The following is a 24,947-nucleotide window of genomic DNA, read 5'->3' as shown; positions in this document are numbered from 1 at the left end:
GCTCTGCCACTTACACCTATGCAACCTTGGGCAAGTTACTTATCCTTTCTGTTTCCTCGCCTGTACAATGGGAATGCTGAATATCTATCTTCTAGAGTTATTGTGGTGATTAAATGAGCTACTATCTGTGAAGTTCTTGGAACAGTGCCTGGCCTAAGGTCAGCACACATCTAATCCTAGTTATTATTATTATTATTATAAGTCTCTGTATCCTCAGGGCTGGCACACAGTGGGCACTGATGGAAATGTTGATTGGACCCAAGTGATTCCGAATTTTTTTCCAGTTCTCCATAGTTTCCAATTTTGTGCCAATGACAAGTTGGAGCCGGAGGAGCCAGGCAGCAGGTACAGCGAGGGAAGGAAACAGAGATTCGAGCGCATCCAGGTTTGGAGCCTGGAGGGGAGAACATCCAAGCATTTCATCTGTGATTCTTCCCAGAAACAATTCTGCCTCCTGTGTTTCCTTTTTCAGCCTCAGCTACCCTCTTTGGATGCTTCCCAAGGAGCAATTGTCTGAAAGCGGTCACAAGCCTGAGTGAGCCAGGGGCTGAATAGCCAGAAGAGGTCCCTCCCCTAGTTTCCACAGGTGGCTGCAGTGGCCACACAGGAGAGGGAGGCTGGGCCTAGAAGCACTTACAGCCATGCAGGGAGGCCTGGAGGCTGCTGAGGTTGTGCACCTCACACCTCTCATTTCTCCCCTGCCCCACACTGGTCCACGGGCTGCAACCCATTTTTTTTGCCTTGATTGACCAGCCTTGGGATTTAGGATATTGGTGGATGAAGAACCAGAAGCACACATGACTTGGGTGGCTCATGAAATGGTTTTTGTTGTTTCATTTATTTTTATACATTCTGCTTTCTTCCAAAAAAGGGATTAGAACCACCATGAAGTTGTTCAGAGTAACCTAGCTGAGGCCGGCACTGGGCAACGTTGTGTTTCCATCTTCCCGCTCCCAGGACACACGTATTTCCACCACAGGCCCCTAGACTGTGCCCCTTCTCAGCTGCACATCACCTGAGCCCAGCTGAGCGCTAGTAATGAGCTTTCTCAGGGTTGTTTGCATTTGAGAAGTATGGGAGCCCCCCCCACCTCACCAAGTCCCACTTCATTCAGGCCACAGTTTACTCCACTCCCAGGAGCCCAGCAGTCTGGGAAGTGGTCCCAGATGACCTTTAATAATTTGGTCAACAGACTTCCACTGATGCCAAAGCCTCAGCTACTACTGGGAAGACATGTACATTACAAATAAGATAATTGCAATAACGGAAATGGGAACAAAGTGCCACCAGAGGCCAATTTACTATGGCCAGGAGCTCTGCTGTGTGCTTTATTGTACATTATTGCATTAAAACTTCACGATGAGGTTTTACATTTTGCAGATGAGCAAATAGAGGCATAGAGAAAAACAAAACAACACCTGTTGCCGTCGAGTTGATTCTGACTCATAGCAACCCTATAGAGACATAGAGAGGTAAAGTAATCTGTTAGCGGTCCCACAGCTCATAAGCACCTGGAATCAGATCCATCTGAAATCTGCCTGAGAAGTCCGGGAGGCTTCACAGAGGAGGCAGCTTTTATACTGGGACTTGGACGGTGAGTAGGAGGTGGCCAGGTAGAAAGCTGAGGAGTAGAAAGGAAGAAGACTGGCATTTCTGTTTCAGGGAACACACGTCAGAAGCTTCACGGAGTGGGGAGGAGTGTGCTCCCTCTTTCTCTCTCTCTATCCTGTGCCCCAGAGTGATCTCTCTGGTACAGATGTCCCAGGACATCACAGCTGAACCTAGGACTCGTATCTTCTGAGAAGTGATGTTGTTCTCTTCCTTGACTCTCTGGCTGGAAGTAGTTCTGGGAAGCAGAGTGACAAGAGGTTAGACCCACCTGGGTTCAAATCCCAGCCTTGCAACTTCCTGGTTGTGCGGGCAAGTCGCTTTCCCTCCCTGGGCCTCAGTTTCCCCAGCTATACCAAACCAAACACATTGCTGTTGAGTTGATTGTGACTGATAGCAACCCTATAGGACAGTAGAACTGCTGCATGGGATTTCCAAGGATGTAATTTTTATGGAAGCAGTCTACCACATCTTTCTTCCCCGAAGTAGCTGGTGAATTTCATTTAGCAGCTGATAGCTTAACCACTGCACCACCAGGGCTCCTTCCCCACCTCTAATAGGAAGATAATACCACCTCCTAAACTTGTTCTAAGAAGCCCTGGTGGCACATTGGTTAAGTGCTTGGCTGCTAACTGAAAGGTCAGTGGTTCAAACCTAGCAGCCACTCTGCTGGGGAAAGATGTGGCAGTCTGCGTCCAGAAAAATTACACGGAAACCCTGTGGGGCAGTTCTACTCTGTTCTATAGGACCACTATGAGTTGGAATCAACTCCACAGCATGCACGTAACAACAACAAACGTGTACTGAAGGCAGTGGTAGTTCAGTGGTCTTGCCTTCCATGTGGGAGACCCGGGTTTGATTCCCGGCCTCATGTGCATAGCTGGACCACCTGTCTTATTAGTGGAGGCCCATGTGCGGCTGTGATGCTGAACAGGTTTCCATGGAGCTTCCAGACTAAGTGGATGAGAAAGAAAGGCTTGCGATCTACTTTTGAAAAATCAGCCTATGGATCACAACAGTCCGATCCTGTTGTGCATGGGGTCACCATGAGTCAGGGGCCAACTCGAAGGCAGCTAACAACAACAACAAGTTGCTTCAGATGATTACCTGAGATAATGTGAGCAAATCACCCAGCACTGGGCAGGGCACAGTAAATGGTTGCTGTTATTGCTGGTAGGGGTACCTGGATGAACACCAGTTAGCTTGAGGGCTGAAACATTTTCCATGGAAGCAGGTGCCCAGTGGCTGTAATGACAACCTATGGGCAAAAATCTCTGCAGGATGCAACAAGGATTAAATTCAATGAGGCAATTCTTGTATGCAAAGCCCTTAGCCCAGTGTCTAGCACTTAGCGGGTGGTGCTCTGAAAATGAGAGTGTTCTCAGGTATTTATAATTTAACAAGCTTTCTTATGCAACTTAAAATGGCCTCAGCACAATGTAAATAGCCATGATTTACAGAGAAAAAAATTTTTTCCAGGAATTCATCTCATGCTCTCCATCAAGGGACCCCTATCTTGTACAACAACTTTCTCTCTCTTTACAAACCTCGTTAGGTTCTCTCTGTATACTTTAAAGTAAAGTCACTTTTTGGCAAGCTTGATTTTGTAACTGGAAAAGGAACAGGATTGCTTTAAAACCAGAGAGCCAGTGTGTGAGGTTGCCATGGAAATCATTTAATATAAACTTTATTTTACAGTATGCCCAGCTAAGTTATTGATCAGGTGGGAAGGGGAGATGCTAGAAGCAATTTCCTCCAAAAAAGAGGAGAAAAAAATAACTGGGGAAAGGCTCACGGATGAAGAGAAATCTTTTTCTGCTCAGGGAAAAGACAGTTAAAAAGTTCATGCTTCTGGTGAGAGGGAGAGAATGCATGACTTGGAGCTTGCTTTCTTGTTTTCTTCTGTGGATTGAGATACAGGGGAAAAAATAGGAGTAGAGAAAGCAGGGAAAACATCAAAGCTAATCAGTACTTCCAGCTAAAAGTGTGTAGCCCCTACCGCTACGAGGACTTCATGGGCCAGTAAGAAAAGTCACTTGCAGGATATTTATATCTACATCCCAGGAAGTTTTGAGCTATTTAAAGAGATGAAAAACGAATTCAAAGATACACCAGTATTCATCTCAGCAATTTTCACAATAGCCAGAAGGTGGAAACAATGGCAATTTCCATTAACAGATGAACTGATAAACGAGATGTGGTATATACACACAACGGCATACTACTCAGCCCTAAAGAGAAATGTACTGACACACGCCACAACATGGATGCATCACTCTGAGCGAAAAAAGTGCATCGCAAAAAGACAAATAGTGTACCATCTCACATATATAAAATAAGCAAATGTAACGAAACCGAAGATTATTAGTGGTTACCAGGAGTGGGTGGAAGGGGGAAAGAGGGAGTTTTTGCTTAGGGGGCATTGAGGTGATGTTAATGGTGGTGGACTGATTTGGAAAATGGTAGTGAGAAGGGTTGTTCAACTTGAAGAATATAACCAATGTCACTGAATTGTACTTGCAGAAATTGTTGAGTTGGTGTATGTTTTGTTACGTATATTTTTACCACGATAGAAATGTTTTTAACAAGTGAATTAATTAATTAAGATACTGTCTGTTCTCGCAGAAACCCTGGTGGCATAGTGTTTAAGAGCTACGGCTGCTAACCAAAAGATCAGGAGTTCAAATCCACCAGGTGCTCCTTGGAAGCCCTATGGAGCAGTTCTACTTTGTCACATGGGGTTGCTATGAGTCCTAATTGACTCAATGGCGTACAAGATTATGGAGAATATTACCATTTTGCTGGTGTTTCATTGGTCTTTTTAAAAGGCAAGCTTTCTTTATTCACTAAGCACACCTTCTGCTAAACTTTTGAATCAACAGTCAGTTGACAAATATTTATTAAGCAGAAACCCTGGTGGTGTAGAGGTTAAGAGCTACAGCTTCTAACCAAAAGGTTGGTAGCTTGAATCCACCTGGTGCTCCTGGGAAACCCTGTGGGGTAGTTCTACTCTGTCTTATAGGGTTGCTATAAGTCGGAATGTACTCAACAGCAAGGGGTTTGGTTTGTTTTTTTAATGTTTACTAGGCCCACAGATACAGTCAGAGGAAATCACAGTAGTCTTTCCCCTTGGGTCTTATAACCTAGGAGGGGGGCAAACATTCTTCAAAAAAATTACATTTTACGGTTATGATAAGTGCTGAAAAGAAGTCTGGTAATGTGCAATTCTGCATGAGAAGTACGAGCGTAAAATCAAGTACTATCACTCACTCAGAACATGAGTCCCAGAAGCCTGAAGTATGAACATCAAGAATTAGAACCCTGCTCACACCCTTTTGGAATTCAAGTTAAATTTAATTAAATTATTAGAAAAAACTTTAGTATCCATTACGTGCAAGGCATGAAACAGGCATGATTCTTGCCTTCCACAAACTTGTGCTCTAGGCAGGGAGACCCATCTGTGGAAATGATCTATGATAGTTTTGTTACTAAAAAAATACCAGTTGCCCCTGGACACTCTGCTAACTCAGAACTAAAGCCACTCCCAAAACTCCCTTTTCAGTCAAAGATTAGACAGGTCTATAAAACAAGCGGTAACACGTTTGAGGAATGTGTTTCTTAGTTCAATCAAGTATAGAGACCAAATGGGCAACTTCTGCCCAAAGGCAAGATGAGAACACAGGAAGGGACAGGAAAATTGGGCGAATGGATATGGGGAAACTGAGATGGAAAGGGCGAGAGTGCTGGCACGTCATGGGGATTCCAACCAATGTCACAAAACAATTTGTGTATAAATTTTTGAATGACAAACTGATTTGTGCTGTAAACTTTCACCTAAACAGGAAATTAAAAACAAAACAAAAAACCAGTCGCTGTGAAGTCAATTCTGATTCGTGGCCACCCTACGTGTGTCAGAGTAGAACCGTGTGCTCCACAGGGCCTTCTTTTTTTTTTAATTTTGGTGAAAATATACACAGCAGAACATACACCAATTCATCAACTGTGCAATTGAATAGTCTTGGTTACATTCTTCATGTTGTGTCACCGTTCTCGATATCTCTATCCTTATTGTTTCATTGACTTAGATTCATTACCTTAAAAATTTCTTATCTATGCTTTAGAGCTACTGTTGACAATTTGATCTCATCTAGATAATTCTTTAAAAGAACATAAAGCTTATGATGAACGCTCTTTACTAATTTAACTAAACAGTCGTTTAGTTGAAAGGTGACTTCAGAGATAATTTTGGTTCATGGTTTGAAGATTTTCTCAGAGCCATAAATTTGGGGGGTTCCTCCAGTCTCAATAGATTCAGTAAGTCTGGATTCTGTAAGAATTTGAAATTCTGTTCCGCATTTTTTCTCCTTTTGATCAAAATTCATCTATTGATTCCTTGATTGAAATGTTCAATAATTGTAGCCAGTCACATATCATGGAGACAGTTATACCTGCAGTTTAGTTCCTGCTCTGATTCCTGGTTCTCTTTCTTCCTCTGCTGCTCTAGACAAATAGAGATCAGTTGTTGTATCTTGGATAGCTGCCGGCAAGTTTTTAAGTCCCCATGTGCTACTCACTGAACTACGGAGTGGTACAGTACTCTAAAAACAGTAGGCCAATTGACTGGACGGTCCCATGAAGCCATGGCCCTGAACTTTCAATCCAACGGAACTAATCCCATGAGATGATTGGATGTACTTAAGTAGTATCAGCAACTTTAGCCTCTTTTTTTTTTTTTTTGGTTGAGTTGTTGTAAAATTATGTAAAACACAATAGTTACCGTTTCACCCTTCTTCTGGTATACAACTTAGTGATATCAGTTACATTCATCAAGTTGTGCAACCGTTACCTTAATTAATGCTAATTTTTCCATCACCATAAACCAACTACTTCTCAAAGAATAATTCTCTCTCTTCCTCCCCCTGCCCCCAACTCCAGATAACCACTAATAGCCGTTGGTCTCTATATATTTCCTGGTTTGTGTCTTTTCGTGTAAGTGAGGACACATAGTATTTGTCCTTTTGTGACTGACTTATTTCACGTGGCATAATGTCTTCAAGATTCATCCACGTAGTGACATGCATCAGGACTTCATTTCTCTTTATGACTAACATTCTGTTTTGTATGTACCGCATTTTATTTATCCATTCATTCTTTGATGTGCACACTTATGTTGTTTCTACCTTTTTGCTAGTGTGAATAATGCTGCAATGAACATAGCTGTGAACCATAAGCTTTTTAGTTGCTATATTGTGGAAGGTCGCCAGGCCTGTCTTCCAAGGTGCCTCTGGGTGGACTTGAATGTCCAACCTTTCAGTTAGCAGCTGAGCATGTTAACCATTTGCACCACCCAAGGGCTTCTAGTTCTGTTACTGGCTAACATTTTTTGAGCGCTTATTATGGGCCTTTCACTAGGCTAAGCACCTACATGTATTAACTCATTTAATCTTCACAATGCCCTTTTTGGGTAGGTTCTATCATTATCCCCATTTTTCATATGAGAGACCTGAGACACAGGTTGGTGAGGCAACTTGTTCAATGTCACACAAGTAGTAAGTGATGGAGCTGGGATATGAACCCAGGCAGTGTAGTTTCAGGACTGAGGTACCAGGCCACTGAATGCTACCAAGTAGACTGTAAGAGCTGCTATTTAGACCTGCTTTGGATGGAAGCTATTGGTCAGGAATTTGGAAACATCTTACTATGGAAGTGGTAGAAATAGCCAGAAATCAGAACAAAAATCCTTGGGATTCACAGGGGGCTCCTGGGTCAAAAGGGAATCCTTTCTATTCCACACATAGTCTCTGGGTGGTACAAATGGTTTGTGTTCATCTAACTGAAAGGTTGGTGATCTGAATCCACTCAGACAGAGGCATCTCTAAAGAAAGGCCTGGAGACCTGTTTCTGAAAGGTCACGGCCTTAAAAACCCTGCATAGACAGAGTCGCCATGAGTTGGAATCGACAAAATTTTTTAAAAATCTATTCCACAATGTTGGAGTCGTCTGGTCCCACCTCCTCTTTTTTTTGGTTGAGCCACTGTTTAATTCTGCTCTACGAGTGTGGAGGAAGCACAGTATTTAACTAGCCTCACTCCAGTGCTGGAGGGGAAGGAGGCTCACGGGACCCCAGGTCAGCTGGGCATGTGCCAGGCCTGTTTCCAAATCACAGGGAGAGAGCAGCCATCAAGCACACATGGGGCCCAGAGAACTGTGGGAGGCCTGGGGAATGAGGGCACAGAAGTAACAACCCTAGGTTGAGACCCTTGAAGGTCCCACTTGCCAGTGATCTATGCTATGTGGCCCCAGGAAGTCACTGTGCCTCCTTGAACCTCAGTTTCTTCTTCTGGCTATTCCCATTGCTTCCACAGTATGATGTTTCCAAATTCCTAACCAGTAGCCTAAGATGAAGAAACAACGGAGGCAGAGCGTTTTGACCTTCCCTAAGGACACATGGCTAGGAAGTGAGAAGCCTGAATACAAACCCAGGCTCCTCACCCACCTGTCACAGCCCTTCACACTCTCAAAGGCCCAGCTCCCACATCTGGTCAGCGTGCCACAGCAAGGGCCAGCTTGCTCTTGGTGGTTTGCCTAAGTTGGTCGCCTCATACACAGCCTTCTCTTACCCCCTCTCAGCCACACAGAGTGTGTACCCAGCCACCCCACCCAGAGCCAGGACTGGGTACCATCACCTCAGCCCAGCCCAGCCCCCTATTGGGCACTCAGCAGATGGGTCCGTGATTGATGGATGCAAATATTTCCCTGAAAAATAATTAAAAACAACTAGGCATTTGCAGCCTCAGCTGTTGGGGTAGTAAGTGCTGCCTCGGTTATTTCTGAAATAATTAATGACTGTGCTTGTCTAATCTTACTTGAGGTGTGAGGAGTGGGGTGGGCGGGGGGGAGCGGCTGCTTCTGCCCCACAAGGGATTTGGACGGTTATTTTTATAAATTTGGGCTCAGAGCCTTTGCTAAAACAGCCCCTCCTTTTGCACTTGTGGGCTTCAAGATGGCAGACAGTCTGCCTGCATTTCTGCCTAAAGCAGCTAGTCATTTTGTCCTCCTGAAGAGACAACTCCAGACACTTCTCCTTCCTACTCAGGCCCACACATCCCCACACCAGTGAGGTCACAGTACAGTGAGAGCAAGAGATGGCCTTAAAAATCTAGGGTCTTCTGCATCGCCGTAACCCCACAGCGCCACCTCCCACAGGCCAGTGGCTTAGACATCACACCTACTACATGCCAGGCTCACCAATAGCACCATTTTCTCTCACAACATTTTCATGGGAGAATAACTTTATCAGGCTCATTTTCCAGATGGGAAGACTGAGGCTTAGAGAGGTTAAATCACCCGCCCAGAATCACATAGGTAGTACGTAGCAGAGGTGGGGTTGAAGACTGGGTCTGCTGGGCCCTGGAGCTCTTGACCAGTGAGTTATTCTGGGAGAGCCACAGGTCGATGGAAACAAAATGTCATGGATTGAATTGTGTCCCACAAAAATACGTGTATCGATTTGGCTAGGCCATGATTTCCGGTAGGTATTGTGTGATTGTCCACCATTTTGTCATCTGATGTGATTTTCCCAAGTATTGTAAATCCTATTTCTTTTTTTGTGATGTTGATGAGATGGAAATTAGCAGCAGTTATGTTAATGAGGCAGGACTCAATCTACAAGATTGGACTGTGTCTTGAGCCAATCTCTTTTGAGATACAAAAGAGATAAATGAGTGGTGAGACAGGGAACTTCATACCTCCAAGAAACAAAAGCCTGGAAAATAGCACGTCCTTTGGACCCGGGGTCCCTGTGCTGAGAAGGTTCTCTACCAGGGGAAGATTGGTGACAAAGACCTTCCTCCAGAGCCAACAGAGAGAGAAAGCCTTCTCCTGGACCTGACACCCTGAATTTGGACTTGTAGCCTACTAGACTGTGAGAGAATAAATTTCTCTTTGTTAGAGCCATCCACCTGTGGTATTTTTATTGTAGCAGCAGTAGATAACCAAGATAGCTGAAAATTCCACTAGGACTAAGCATCTGAGACTCTGTCTGGCCCTCACACTTGTGTGAGAGTCAAGTGTCACATGGACGTCACTGGGGAATGAAGCCCAACAACTATTTCTCCCTCCAAAATAACAAAAATACAACTCTCAAGGGCTGGAACAGCTCTAGTGACCCTGCACCTGAGCCGCCTGGGGAGTTCCCACTGAGCCCATCTCCCTGAAGACAGAGGCCCTGAAGCCATGGCCCTTCACCCTGCTGTCTCTCTGTTCTGTTTATGCAACATGCCCCAAATCCCTTTAACTTACTAGGAAAGTCTATATGTTCCTTGCCTGCTGGGAAAAGGAGGTACTTGGAGGGAAAAGGAGGTACTTGGAGGGCCAAGTCTGCTGGACTAAAAATCCAAAACTTGCAGCTTTTGAGGACAAGGAAAGCTCTTCCCACCACAGCTGAGACACCAAGGGTCTGCATGAAGACCTTCCAGACCAGGGTCCTAGGTTTCTGTTAGCCCTCACTATCTTCATGGAAGGCTCAGGAGCTCTTTTAATGTTAATTAAATGCCAAAATGAATTAAGCGTTGTACCAAAAAACAAATCAAAGCAATGGCAATTTATGTTTTGAAATACTTTTTCTTTATTTCAAAAGTTATACATGGTCATGTGTAAAAATATTTTTTGTTCAATGTCTAAAGAAATGTGTGTGTGGTGTTAGTTTTTGTTTTCTGAAACATGCTTTTTAAAATTTATTTGACAATATATTGTGCACCTCTTTCCAAGTCACCATACATAGATACATCCATTTTGTGAGGGTGGATGGGACCGGACAGTGTTTTGTTCTATTGTACATAGGGTCCCTATGAGTAGGAAAAGACTCGATGGCACCAAACAGCAATCATATCTAATTAATCTAAAATTTTAGTAAGTAATACTTTCACATGGTTCAAAATTCCAGTGGTACAAAACAGTATTCAAAGAAGACCTTCCCTCCTGCCCCTCACCTCCAACCACCCGGTTATCTCCCCAGAAGCAACCAGTATTACGGTTCTAGCTTATCCCTCCAGAGCTACGTCAAGCAAATGTGTATATATATTGCCCTCCCATTTTGCGTAATAATACATATAATATATGTTGTTGCTGTTTGTTAGTTACTATTTAGTTGGTTCTGACTCATAGCGACCCTATGTACAACAGAATGAAACACTACCTGGTCTTGACCATCCTCACGATCTTTGATATGTTTGAACCCATTGTTGCAGCCACTGTTTCAGTCCATCTCATTGAGGGTCCTTCTCTTTTTCGATGATCCTCTAGTCTACCAAGCATGATGTCCTTCCCCAGGGACTGGTCCCTCCTGATAACATGTCCAAAGTATGAGACAAAGTCTCGCCAACCTCAATTCTCATGAGCTTTCTGGTTGTACTTCTTCCAAGACAGATTTGTTTGTACTTCTGGCAGTCCATGTATATTCAATATTCTCTACCAACACAATAATTTAAAGGCATCAGTTCTTCTTTGATCATCCTTAGTCATTGTCCAGCTTTCACATGCATGTGAGGTGATTGAAAATACCATAGCTTGGGTCAAGTGCACCTTAGTCCTCAAGGTGATATCTTAGCTTTATAATACTTTAAAGAGATATTTTGTAGCAGATGTGCCCAATGCAATGAGTCCTTTGATTTCTTGACTGCTGCTTTCATGGGTGTCGATTGTGGATTCAAGTAAAATGAAATCCTTAACAACTCCAGTCTTCTCTCTGTTTATCATGATGTTGCTTATTGGTCCAGTTGTAAGAATTTTTGTTTTCTTTATGTTGAGGGATAATCAATACTGAAGGCTGTGACTTTTGATCTTCATTAAGTGCTTCAAGTCCTCTTTCAGCAAGCAAGGCTGTGTCATCTGCCTATCATAGGTTGTTAACAAGTCTTCCTCCAATCCTGATGCCCCGTTCTTTTTCGTATAGTCTAGCTTCTCAGGTTATTTGCTCAGCATACAGATTGAATAAGTATGGTGAAAGTATACAACCATGACACACAACTTTCCTGACTTTAAACCATATAGTATCCCCTTGTCCTGTTCAAACAACTGCCTCTTGATCCGTGTACAGATTCCGCACGAGCACAATTAAGTGTTCCGGAATTCCCATTCTCCGCAATGTTATCCATAATTTGTTATGATCCACACAATTGAGTGCCTTTACGTAGTCAATAAAACACACATAAACATCTTTCTGGTTTTCAGCCAGGATCCCTCTGACATCAGCAATGATATCCCTTGTTCCACATCCTCTTCTGAATCCAGCTTCAATTTCTGGCAGTTCCCTGAAAATGCACTGGTGCATCCACTTTTGAATGATTACAAACAAAATTTTACTTGTGTGTGAATTAATGATATTGTTTGATAATTTCCACATTCTTTTGGATCACCTTTCTTTGTGATGGGTACAAATATGGATCTCTTCCAGTGGATTGGCCAGGTAGCTATCTTCCAAATTTCTTGGCGTACACAGTGAGCACTTTCCGTGCAGCAACTGTTTGTTGAACATCTCAGTTGGTAGTCTCTCAGTTCCTGCAGCCTTGCTTTTCCCCAGTGCCTTCAGTGCAGCTTGGACCTCTTCCTTCAGTACCACCAGTTCTTGATCATATGCTACCTCCTGAAATAGTTGAATGTCGACCAATTCTTTTTGGTACAGTGACTCTCTATATTCCTTCCGTCTTCTTTTGATACTTCCTGCATCATTTAGTATTTTCCCCATAGAGTCCTTCAATACTGCAGCTCGAGGTTTGAAATTTTTCTTCAGTTCTCTTAGCTTGAGAAATGCCAAGTGTGGTCTTCCCTTTTGGTTCTCTATTTCCCAGTCTTCACACATTTCATTACAATATTTTATCTTCTGATCTGTCCTTTGAAATCTTCTGTGCAGTTCTTCATTTCACTTTGGCTACTCTACGTTCAAGAGCAACTTTTAGAGCCTGTTCTGACATTCATTTTGGTCTTTTTTTTCTTTTCTGTCTTTTAAATGATTTCTTGCTTTCTTCATGTATGATGTCCTTTATGTCATTCCACAACTTGTTTGGTCTTCGGTCATTAGTGTTCAATGTGTCAAATCTATTCTTGAAATGGTCTCTAAATTCAGGTGGGATACACTCAAGGTCGTACTTGGCTCTCATCGACTTGTTCTAATTTTCTTCAACTTCAACTTGAACTTACATAAGGGCAGTTGATGATCTGTTGCACAGCTGGCCCCTGGCCTTGTTCTGACTGATGATATTGAGTTTTTCCATTGCCTCTTTCCACAGATGTAATCGATTTGATTTCTGTGTATTTCATCTGGTGAGGTCCTCATGTGTAATCGCCATTTATGTTGTTGAAAAAAGGTATTTGCAATGAAGAAGTCGTTGGTCTTGCAAAATTCTGTCATGGGATCTCTGGCATCATTTCTATCACCAAAGCCATATTTTCCAACTACCAATCCTTCGTTTCCAACTTTCAAATTCCAATTGCCAGAAATTATCATTGCATATTGATTACATGTTTGATCAATTTCAGACTGCAGAAGTTGATGAAAATCTTCAATTTCTTCATCTTTGGGTTTAAAGGTTCGTGCATAAATTTGAATAATAGTTGTATTAACTGGTGTTCTTGTAGGCATATGGATATTATCCTATCACCGACAGCTTTGTAGTTCAGGATAGATCTTGAAATGTTCTTTTTGACAATGAATGCAATGCCATTCCTCTTCAATTTGTCATTTCCAGCATAGTAGACCATATAATTGTCTGTCTGATTCAAAATGGCCAATACCATCCATTTCAGCTCACTAATGCCTAGGATATTGATGTTTGTGCATTCCTTTTCTTTTTTTTTTTTTTTATTGTGCTTTAAGTGAAAGTTTATAGCTCAAATTAGTTTCTCGTACAAAAATTTATACAGACATTATTATGTGACCCTCGTTGCTCTCTCCATATGTCAACATACTCCTCCTTTCCATCCCAGATTTCCCATGTCCATTTACCAGCTTCTGTCCCTTTCTGCCTTCTCATCTCACCTCCAGGCGGGAGCTGCCCATTTATTTTTATGTATCCACTTGAACTGAGAAGCAAACTCTTCACAAGCAGCATTTTATGTCTTATAGTCCAGTCTAATCTTTGTCTGAAGAGTTGGTTCAGGAATGGTTTTAGTTCTGGGTTAATAAAGAGTCTGGGGGCCATGTCTTCTGGGGTTCCTCCAGTCTCAGACCATTAAGTCTGGTCTTTTTACTAGAATTTGAGTTCTTCACCCCACTTTTTTCCTGCTCCATCAGGGACTCTATTATTTTGTTGCCTGTCGGGGTGGACATTGGTGGTAGTTGGGCACCATCTAGTTCTTCTGGTGTCAGGCTGAAGGAGTCTCTGGTTTATGTGGCCCTTTCTGTCTCTTGGGCTCATATTTTCCTTGTGTCTTTGGTGTTCTTCATTCTTCTTTGCTCCAGGTGGGTTGGGACCAATTGATGCATCTTAGATAGCGTTTAAGACCCCAGACGCCACTCACCAAAGTGGGATGTAGAACATTTTCTTAATAAACTTTGTTATACCAATTGACCTAGATGTCCCCTGAAACCATGGTCCTTCATTATGTTGAGGAATTTCCCTTCTATTCCTATTTTGCTGAGAGTTTTAATCATGAATGAGTGTTGGACTTTGCCAAATGCCTTTCTGCATCAATTGATAAAATCATGTGGTTCTTGTCTTTTGTTTTACTTATGTGATGGATTACATTGATTGTTTTTCTAATGTTGAACCATCCCTGCATACCTGGTATGAATCCTACTTGGTCACAGTGAATTTTTTTTTGATATGCTGTATCAATCTATGGGCTAAAATTCTGTTGAGAATTTTTGCATCTATGTTCATGAGGGATATTGGTCTGTAATTTTCTTTTTTTGTGGTGTCTTTACCTGTTTTGGAAACCCTGGTGGCATAGTGGTTAAGAGCTATGGCTGCTAACCAAAAGTTCAGCAGTTCGAATCCACCAGGCACCCCTTGGAATCTGTATGGGGCAGTTCTACTCTGTCCTACAGGGTCTCTATGAGTTGAACTGACTCGATCGCAAAGGGTTTTTACCTGGCTTTGGTATCAGGGTTATGGTGGCTTCATAGAATGAGTTCAGGAGTATTCTACCTTTTTCTAGGCTCTGAAATACCTTTAGTAATATTGGTGTTAACTCTTCTCTGAAAGTTTGTTAGAATTCTCCACTGAAGCCATCAGGGCCAGGGCCTTTTTTTGTTGTTGTTGGGCGTTTTTAAATTACCTTTTCAATCTCTTCTTTTGTTATAGGTTTATTTATTTGTTCTGCCTCTGCTTGTGTTAGTTTAGGTAGGTAGTATGTTTCTAGAAATTTGTTCATTTCCTCTAGGTTTTCAAATTTGTTGGAATACAATTTTTCATACTATTTTGTTATGATTCTTTTAATTTCAGTTGAGTCTGCTGTGTTATCACCATCTCATTTCTTATTCAGGTTGCTTCCTCTCCTGTTTTTCTTTTGCCAGTTTGGCCAATGGTTTATCGACTTAAAGAACCAGTTTTGGTCTTTCAATTATTTTTCTATTCTCTATTTCATTTAATTCTGCTCTAATTTTCATTATTTGCTCTCTTCTGGTGACACTCCTTTTGCTGCTCTCTTTCTATTTGTTTGAGTTGTAGGGTTAATGTTTTGATTTGGCCTTTTCTTCTTTTTTGGATGTATGCTTTTATTGCTATAAATTGACCTGTTAGCACTGCTTTTGCTGCATCCCAAAGGTTCTGGTAGGATGCGTTTTCATTCTCATTTGAATCTGTGAATTTCTTTATTCCATTCTTAATTTCTTCTATAACCCAGTAACTTTTGAACAAGGTGTTGTTCAGTTTCCATGTATTTGATTTTTTCCCCCTTGCTTTATCTGTTATTGATGTCCACTTTTATGGCTTTATGGTCAGAAAAGACGCTTTGTAATATTTTGATGCTTTGGATTCTGTTAAGGCTTGCTTTGTGGCCTAATATGTGGTCTATTCTGGAGAATGTTCCATGTGAGTTGGAAAAGAAAGTATACTTGGCTGCTATTGGGTGGAGTATTCTGTAAATGTCTATGAGATCAAGTTGGTTGATCATGGCATTTAGATCTTTGGTGTCTTTATTGAGCTTCTTTCTGTATGTTCTGTCCTTCACCAAAAGTGGTGTGTTAAAGTCTCCTACTGTTATTGTGAAGATGTCTAGTTCTCTTTTCAATGCTGTTAGAGTTTGTTTTATGTATTTTGGAGCCCTGTCATTGGGTGTATAAATATCTATTATGGCTATGTCCTCCTAGTGTGTTGGCCCTTTAATCCTTATATAGTGTCCTTCCTTATCCTTTGCGGTGGATTTTGCTTTAATGTCTATTTTGTCAGAGATTAATATTGGCACTCCTGCTTTTTTGCTTGATATTTTTTTTCATCCTTTGAGTTTTAGTTTGTTTGTGTCTTTAAGTCTAAGGTGTGTCTCTTATAGGCAGCATATAGACGGATCTTGTTTTTTATTCCATTCTGTCATTCTCTGTCTCTTTATTGGTGCACTTAGTCCATTTATATTCGGCATAATTATTGATAGGTATAAGCTTAGTGCTGTCATTTTGATGTGTGTGTGTTGTTGACAATTACTTTATTTTACTTAATTTTCTGTCCTGGGTCGTTTTTCTTTGTGTATTTTCTTTTCATCTTTTTCATTGTTGTTGATTTTGTATTTGCTGAGTCTTTATGTTTTTCTTTTTTTTTATTTTGATGTGTAGGATTGTTAGTTTCCTTTGTTGTTACCTTAATATTTACCCTTGTTTTTCTAAGTTTAAACCAATCTTTTATTTCTCCATATTGCCTTGACTTCCTTTCCGTTTGTAAGATCTGTAACTACATTATTTAGTCTCTCTTTTTTGTTTTATTGTTGTCATCTTTTACATATTGACATCTCTGTTTCCCTATTTTCAGTGTTTTAGCTTTGATTTGTGTGTGTGTGTGTGTGTGTGTGTGTGTGTGTGTGTGTGTGTGTGTGTGACTACCCTATCTGGGTTGATATCTGGTTGTTTCGTCCTATGTTCTAGTCTTAGGTCATTATCTGATGTTATTGATTTTCTAACTAGAGAACTTCCTTTAGTATTTCTTGTAATTTTGGTTTGGTTTTTACAAGTTCCCTAAACTCTGTTTACCTGGAAATGTCCTAATTTCACCATCATATTTGAGAGACAGTTTTGCTGGATATATAATTCTTGGCTGGCAATTTTTTTTCTTCAAGGCTTTATATATGTCATCCCATTACCTTCTTGCCTGCGTGGTTTCTGCTGAGTAGTCTGAGCTTAGTCTTATTGACTCACCTTTGTAGATGACTTTTTGTTTATCCCTAGCCACTCTTAAAATTCTCTCTTTATCTTTGGTTTTAGCAAGTGTGATTATAACATGTCTTGGTAACTTTCTTTTGGGATCTACTTTGTGTGAGGTTCGATGAGCTTCTTGGATAGATATCTTCTCATCTTTCACAATATCAGGGAAGCTTTCTGCCAACAAATCTTCAACAATCCTCTTTGTATTTTCTGTTATACCCCCACCCCGTTCTGATACTCCAATCACTCATAGGTTTTCCTCTTGATAGAGTCCCACATAACTTTTAGTGTTTCTTCATTTTTATCTGATTTTTCCTCAGGTAAGTTGGTGTCAAGTACTGTATCTTCAACCTCACTAATTCTGACTTCCAGTTCCTCAATGTTGCTCCTATGACTTTCTGTTGAGTTGTCTGATTCTGAAAATTTGTTGTTAACCTTTTGAATTTTAGTTTGCTGTCTCTGGATTCTTGCAGCCTGTTAAATTTGTCATTATGGTCTTGTATAACCTTCTTAAGTTCCTTTATTGTGTTATCTGTGTATTCCTTGGCTTGTTCTGCGTTTTGTCTGATCTTCCTGATCTCTTAAAGAGCTCTGTATATTAATCTTTTGAATTCTACCTCGGAATATCCAAAAACTTATCTTTCTCCAAAGGTTTCTTGACTGTTTTGGGCACTTGCTGAAGCCATCATGGTCTGCCTTTTTATGTGATTTGATATTGACTGTTGTCGCCGAGCCATCAAGAAGTTATTACATTTATTTCTTTTATGTTTGCCTACTGCGTGCTAGCTTCTAGTTTTGTTTTGTTTTGATACGTGCAAATAGGCGGGTCATATGAGCTAGATTGATTATTGAGGGCTTTGAAGCTCTCTTGTCCTGTTACCAGGTGATTAGAGCTGTTGCTAGGTATGTGAGCCCAGGAGTCTGTTTACTTTTCTTGTATGGATTCAGCTGAGGTGTCCAGGTAGTTGGTCACCAAGTGCATGGTACAGGTTCTTGCCTACAGTCCTAGACGGGCAGGATTGATTGGAGTAGGCAGAGGTATCTGGCTGCAGTAGGGGGTCATGTGCTGACCAAGGTAGGGGGCTGACAGCTGCCCCTAATCATCTAGGAGGAAAGTGTGTTCCTGTTCTGTAGAGCTTGTAGGTGGGTGGGTTTTGCAACCAGACTATGAGCACCCAGTGCTGTTGGCTGTAAGGATTGGGAGGCACCACTTATTCTTGGACCCCTTTCACAGGTGGCTAGGTGGTGTGGGTGGAGGCACCAGTCTTTTGGCCTCTGGTGTGGGTAAGAGAGAACCCTGCTTAATGGGCAGGGTGGTGTCAAATCCCACAAATCTGCCACTCCCCCTTATAGCTGATATAGTTGAAAATAGGCTTCAGGTATATACCCTGTTGCACTGTGCTAATGAGGGCTTATGCTGTTAAAAATGGGCCCACACTGGTCTATGCAGTGGTGAAAGGCATTCACAGTCCATGGACCACTTATACCTGTGCCTAGGCAAAGGGGTTGTGCCTGCCCTGAGTTCCTGGCCTAGGGGAGTTGGCTGATTATTTTTTCCTGTTTGTTAATTTGTTCCCTCTCCTAAGACAGGAGAATGTCTTAGGACGTGCAGTGGGTTCTAATTCTGGCTCAAGGATGAGGCAATCACTAAAGCCAGCTCAGACCTGGTGCAGAGCAGGGAAAGGGCAGGTAAATGGGAGAGAGATTCTTCCTAAAGGGACTGGGTTTTTTTTTTTTTTTTTTTTTTGCTCCATATTGAAGGTTAGATGCATGTACTCATCTTCGGCTGATTCAGCGCCACTTCTTGCTGGTTTTAGAGGGTTGAGCAGACTCTCCGCCACTTGGTCTCTCCTGACATGGAGAACATGTCCCAAGTGCCACTGTTTGCCTCACTGTGCACGCCAGCTGATCTGGCATGCAGAGTGCCAGTTCCTGCCAGGTCAGGTCTGGCAACTCCTTGCTGCTTCTGAACCATCTTTCCCTCCCCCTTCTGGTCAGTCTGATCCCTCAACTTTGTCTTTGATGTTCAGGGCTCCTAGATTGTCATATATAATTGATTCACTTGTTTTTTCAGGTCTTTTTTATAAGAGGGACCACAGGAAGTGTCTGATTACTCTGCCATCTTGGCTCTGCCTCCATTTCATTTTTAACAATTTTGATTTTCCTATATTTATATTCATACATTCCATGTTCCTATTATTAATGGATGTTTGCAGCTGTTTCTTCTCATTTTGAGTCATGCCACATCAGCAAATGAAGTTCCTGAAAGCTTGACTCCATCTACATCATTAAGGCTGTCTTGAGGAGGCAGCTCTTCCCCGTTTGTCGTTTGAGTGCCTTCCAACCTGAGGGGCTCACCTTCCAGCACTATATCAGACAGTGTTCTACTGTTATTCATAAGGTTTTCAGAGTGGTTAATTTTTTTCAGAAGTAGACTGCCAACTCTCTCTTCCTAGTCTGTCTCAGTCTGGAAGTTCAGCTGAAACCTGTGCACCATGGGTGACCCTGCTAGTATTTGAAATACTGGTGGCATAGCTTCCAGCATCAAAGAAACACACAAGCCCCCACAGTAACCCAAACTGACAGACACGTGGGGAATATAATATAATAAATAGTGTATATATATGGAATTAAGGGAAAAAAGTAAGGTGCAGAACAGTATATGTTAATGTACTGTATATATATATGTGTACTAAAACTCGTTGCCCTTGAGTCAATTCCAACTCATAGCAACCTTATAAGACAGAGTAGAGTAGAACTGCCCCATAGGGCTTCCAAGGAGTGGCTGGTGGATTCGAACTGCTGACCTTTTGGTTAGCAGTCGAGCTCTTAACCACTATATACTGTTCTGCACCTTGGTTTTTTCTCTTAATTCCATGCCTTAGAGGCCATTCTATATCCACATGTAATGTTTCATTCTTTTTAGTTGCTAATAACATTCTATGGTAGACAGACATTTAGCCTTCTCCCACTGATGGTCATTTATGTTGCTTTCAGTTTTTGTTCTTTGCTGTTATGAAAAGTGTTTCAGTGAACCTCCTTATACACATATCTTTGTGTATGTATGCTTCTATTTTAGTAGGACAGACTCCTAGAAGTGGAATTGCTGAGTTAAGAAGTATGCATATTTTACATTTTCATCAATAGCGCTAGATTATTTTCCCAAAGGTTAAAACAATTTGTGGGTGCACCAATATTCCCCATATTTTACTGATTAAGTTTTAGCCAATCTGATGAGAGAAAAATGGCATCTTCTGGTTCTAAATGTTCATTTCCCTGACTGCCTGGGAGGTGGAACATCTTTTCATAAGCTTTTTGGCCATTTGCAATCAATTTCTATGAATTGTCTGTATCCTTTGCTGTTTTTTTTAGGGAGTTCTTTGTCTTATTTATTTCTTAGGACCACTTTTTAGATTAACTCTTGTTTTATGTGGAAATATTTTCCCCTAATCTATTATTTGTTTCCCCTACTCGCTCTCTTTGCTTATAGTGTCTTTTGCAATAGAGAAAATCTACTTAATCCCCTGTGTTCCTAAATCACTCTATTTGTTTGTAGTGTATTTTGCAATAGAAGAAAGTTTATTTATATATCTTGTGTAGTCAGATCTGTCAAGCATGGTAATATTTTAAGGAAAAGAATTTTATTTTTATCTTACAAGACACATGTTTTTAATTTAGAGAGTGTGATTTCAATGTGAATGCTAATTTTGCTTGCTTGCCATATGCTTTACTATTCTAGATAATGTGAAAAAGATAGAAAATGACAGAAGCCAATGGATACAGCAAGTTCATTTTACACTGCTTTGTTTCAAATGACTCTCTCCCCTTTCAAATTTTCATAAGGATGATAAAGAAGAAAAAAGCATCCACTCTGTGCCAGGTACTGTGCTACACTCCTCACATATGTTATCTCATTTAAGCCTTACAACCGTTTTTGGAGGTAGGTGCTATGTTTTGTTTGTTTGTTTTTTCATTGAGATAGAATTCATATACCATAAAATTCACCCCTTTTTATTACTTTTTAAAATTTGTCTAAAATTTTAATTCACAATTTCTACATGAACGGTTCAACAGATTGGTTACATACTTCACATTGTGTCCCTACTCTCACTGTCTCCACACATATGGTTTCATCACCATTAAAGCAGGCTCTCTACCCCTTAAAGTTCTCATCTATGCTTTAGATTAACTGTTATCAGTTTACACTCATATAGATAATTCTTTATAACGGCTCAAGGATCAAGGTGAACATTCCTTATTAATCCAGCTAAACTGTTGTTTAGTTGGCTACATGGAATAGTTTCGGTTCAAGGTTTAAAAAAATTATTTGTGGGAAATAGATTCATAAGTTCCCCCAGTCTCAATGGATCCAGTAAATCTGGTTTCCATATGAAAATTCACCCTTTTAAAGTGTATAATTCAATGGTTTTTAGTACATTCATAAAATTGTGCAACCATCACCGCTATCTAATTCCAGAACGTTATGATCACCCCCACAAAGAAACCCCATGGCAGGTGATGTTTTTATGTCCATTTTACAGATGAGGAAACTGAAGCTCAAGTAGATGAAGTAACCTGGCCAACACCACACGGTTAAGTCTGGATTTGAACCTAAGCCCCACTGTCTGGGATGGCATCTCCCTTAGTGAGAATCACTGTTCTAGATAGGAGTCAGCACACTTCTCCTGTAAAGGGCCAGATAGTAAATATTTTAAGTTTTGTGAGCCATACTGTCTCTGATGTGACTACCCAACCCTACCATTGTAGCATAAAAGTAGCCAGAGACCATACATAAATGAGTGAGTGTGATTGTGTTCCAATGCAACTTTACTTATAGACATAGAAATTTGAATTTCGTATAATTTTCATGTGTCACAAAATACATTCTTCTTCTTTTGATTTTTATTTCAGCCATGTAAAAACATAAATAAATGTCCTTTGCTCACAAGCCATACAAAGACAGGTGGTGGGCCAAATTTGGCTCATGGGCCAACACCTATTCTAGACCACAGGCTCCTAGATGGCAGGGATGGAGCCCTGGTGACATAATGGTTAAGAGCTCAGCTGTTAACCAAAAGGTCTGCAGTTCAAATCCACCAGCTGATCCTTGGAAAAGCTTTGGAGCCCTTCTACTTTGTCCTATAGGGTCGCTATGAGTTGGAATCGACTCAACGGCAGCAGGTTTTTTTCTTTTTAATGTGTTAGATCCCTTTGTATCTGCTAAAGTGCCTCATACAGGACAAAGCCATAATGGGGGAACTAATAAATGTTCTTTAAATTAAATTTAGGGCAAAACCAGGACAAATCCATATGAAGAAGAAATTTCTAAATGCCCAAAAGTGGGTCAGGATTCTGTGTGAGGCATTTAAGCAACGATTAGGCAAGTAGAGACAGAGTCTTAGAGGGTTAGATCCAGAATAGACCTAATGGAGCCAGACTTGGGTTCAAAGTGAGGGGCATGAGACATGTGGGGTGTCTGCCATCTCAGCAATCCCCATGTCTAAGAGAGCACCTGGCAAATAATGAGCCCTTCAGTGGGCACCTGCTGCCCTTGCTTTTCCAGCATCCATTTTCCTTTCTTCAGGTGCCACCGACCTGATTTTTCCTTGGAGAGTGCCTTCCTTCTCATTCAGGCCTTGGGGTTCAGGTAGAGCAGCTCCTGGCCATAACTCGTCTATCTAATTAGCATATTCCATCCACATGCCATAGTGATTCGTTCAGAGATAGGAATGTGGCCCAATTTGATCCACTGAGAGTCATTCCAAGGACTTTTTACAGACCACTGGTGGCACCCACTTGGCTGCTAAATGAAAAAGGTTGGTGGTTCAAACCCACCAGCTCCTCCACAGGAGAAAGATGTGGCAGTCTGCTTCTGTAAAGATGACAGCCTTGAACCCTATGGGGAAGTTTCTATTCTGTTCTATAATATGGAGCCCTGGTGGCACAATGGTTAAGAGCTGGGCTGCTAACCAAAAGGTCGGCAGTTCAAATCCACCAGCTGCTCCTTGGAAACCCTATGGGAGAGTTCGGAACCGACTCAACGGTGTCACAATGAGTCGTAATTGACTCTATGGCAATGAGTTTGTTTTGTGTTGGTTTTTTTATTGAGGAGAAGGCATCCTCTTTCTGCTGGAGTTGCTGAGCAGATAAGACAGTCACCTGATGTTGCTGGTGGCCAACTTTGCTATACTTCATACTGTCTGAGAATGAAGGTGATACAGTGGAAAACAGAACCTGGATTCAGCTATACCTGAAGTGGTACTATTCCTAGACTTCCTCAGTTACACAAAACCCAAAGCCAAACCCATTGCCATTGAGTTGATTACGACTCATAGCAACCCTATAGGACAGATTAGAACTGCCCCATAGAGTTTCCAAAGAGTGTCTGGTGGATTTGAACTGCGGACCTTTTGGTTAGCAGCTGTAGCTCTTAACCACTATACCACCAGGGTTTCCTCCTCAGTTATATGAGCCAATAAATCCCTCTCTCTTCTTTTGCTTGATCCAAAAGAGTCTTGACTAACCATGTATTCATTAAATTTAAGTTGAATGAATGCAAGTATTCTCAGTGCTTGGTACCCTCCTTGGCACACAGTAGGTACTTAACCAATCTTTATTGAATGAAGACCCCATTTAACAGAGGAGGAACATAATCTGTTGGAAACAGACAGAGCTAAGAAGTTTAAGGTGGTATGAATATTCTGGGCTGCACATTTTCATGTACTCAAGCCACTCACTAAAAGCCACCAAGAACCACATCCTTGCTGGGTCAGTATCACACATCTCTTGGTGGTCCTGTCCCCTGGTCCTTGGATAATAGGTTATCCAAACAGGAGGCCTTCCCCAGATGTGTGTAATGGTCTTTTTCAATGAAACATGTCAAAGAAAGAGTACCAAAGCTCAACAATATCTGATTTCTAGTGTAGCTCAATCTAATAACCACCGTTACAGGCTAGGCGGGGTAGATTACCTGAGTTCATGGACCCCCACGAGCTTCATGGATAGAAACAAGCGGTACATGCACTTGGATAGGGAAAAATTACATGTGGGCTTTCACCACCCTGTATCTGAAAGTTAGCATCCCCTTCAGTTGTGAATGAAGGCAATAAACCACACATTCTCAACAGTTCCTATGGCTTTGGTGCCAATAAAAATCACAGATATTTTGTATCACATTATGGTTACTGCAGATATCTTGAAATATTGTTTACGATCATCACAACTTTGAAATTAGAGTAGTTATTAGACCAGCCACTAGATCTTGTTATTTCATATGCTAATAAAGAAACAATTTTATTATTATATTATGGATTTGTTTTTTAATATCTCAACAACTGTATTTTATTGTAATTTCTTTCCCTTGTAATCCTATGTGTTTCTTTTTATGCACTTAGAGACATTTTTTGAGGAGTCCATGGGTTTCACCGGATTGGCAAAGGAATCTGTATCACACAAAGCAAGTTGTGGTTAGTTACCGTCAAGTTGGCTCTGACTCGTGATGACCCATGAGAAGAAAACATTGCCTGGTCCTGTGCCATCTTCATGATTAGTGGTATGTTTGTGTATTTTGAGTACCTTCCAACCTAGATAAATCATCTTCCAGCACTATATCAGGCAATATTCTAAAAGCAGATTGTTGTTGTGGTTAGGTGCCATCTTACCTTCTCAAGGCTGTTAACCTTCGGTATCCTACTGTTATTTTTAGGTGCCCTCAAGTTGATTCGGACTCATAGTGACCCCTTGTGATGGAGTAGAGCTGCCCCATAGGGTTTTCTTGGTTGTAATCTTTATGGAAGCAGATTGCCAGGTCTTTTTCCCACAGAGCCACTGGGTGGGTTGGAATTGTCAACCTTTTGGTTAGCGGCCGAGGGCTTAACCATTTGCGCCACCAGGGCCCCATGAAAACAGGTTAGGAGCCCCTACTCCAGCCCAATTGTGTTGTTATCACTTGAATCCAATTCTTAGCCTCACTGAACCTCAGTCTGTTCATCTG

This window comes from Loxodonta africana, chromosome 3, assembly GCF_030014295.1.
Source record: "Loxodonta africana isolate mLoxAfr1 chromosome 3, mLoxAfr1.hap2, whole genome shotgun sequence".
Taxonomy (NCBI): domain Eukaryota; kingdom Metazoa; phylum Chordata; class Mammalia; order Proboscidea; family Elephantidae; genus Loxodonta; species Loxodonta africana.
This window is presented reverse-complemented; position numbering follows the sequence as displayed.